The sequence below is a fragment of the Theropithecus gelada genome, chromosome 3 (genome assembly GCF_003255815.1).
Source record: "Theropithecus gelada isolate Dixy chromosome 3, Tgel_1.0, whole genome shotgun sequence".
Taxonomy (NCBI): Eukaryota; Metazoa; Chordata; class Mammalia; order Primates; family Cercopithecidae; genus Theropithecus; species Theropithecus gelada.
Window position 1 is genome coordinate 87,581,425 of NC_037670.1, and position 873 is coordinate 87,582,297.

The 873-nt window shown below is 43.3% G+C and overlaps 1 non-coding gene across 1 annotated transcript; it reads right to left on the bottom strand.

Annotated features, from left to right (window-relative positions):
- Nucleotides 1–206: 206 nt before the first annotated feature.
- LOC112622011 lies at nt 207–432 on the bottom strand. The gene has a single exon (XR_003118913.1). It is a non-coding gene; the product is annotated as a small nucleolar RNA U3 (small nucleolar RNA).
- Between the last annotated feature and the right edge of the window lie 441 nt (nt 433–873).

Sequence of the window (873 nt, forward strand, 5' to 3'; positions counted from 1 at the left end):
AAGTAATAATATTTGAAGTAATAACTCTGAAGTAATATCTCCAAAACGATTACTAAGCCAATATCCCCCTGCCTGGTTTAGTGGCTTTTCTGATTTCTGCTTTGCCCAAAACTAAAGCCAAGCATTTACTCTAAATCCTTGCCATTTTCTGATAACTTTATATGTATTTTATTTATTTTTCCTTTTTTCTTCTTTTTTTAACTGGGACCACTCCACCTGGATTCTCCCCTTCTTCCTCACCGAAAGGAAGAGGAGAACGACCATCAGTGGCAAGTGGCAGTAGCAGCAAAGCAACTCCACTATCCAGCTTCACACTCAGGATCACCCTGCACCTTCTCCTTGTGGGTTCTGCTGCTCTTCTGCAGCTCTGTACTCATTCAGAGAAACTTCCCTAGTAACAAACTATAGAATTGATCCATGAAGTATAATCTCTCAATGTATTTTAATTCTGCTCCCTGGCCTCCAAGCCCACTTTGACTGCCTTGGTCTAATCCCTGGTTGTTCCAGGCCCAGACGACTGCCATCGCCTCTCAGCTGGTCTTCCTGACTCAGTCTCACTCCCTTCCAGGCAATATTTCCACCAATCTCAGGGTGATCTTCCTAAAATCCAAATTTAATCACAACAGACTCCTATTTAAATCCTTTAATTCCCCCTGCTCCTTCTTCTGGATAAAATAGAAACTCTTATCATAATTTTAAAAACCTTGCATGATCTGGCCTCTGCCTACCATCCCAGAATGATGTCCTGCTGCTCCCCTCTGTCCCCTGCCCTATACCTTACGTGCTACTATGCCTCATTACTCCTTCTCAAACCCACCATGACAGTTCAGCCCTGTACCATCCAACATGCTTTTTCCTGGGATACACTTCCTG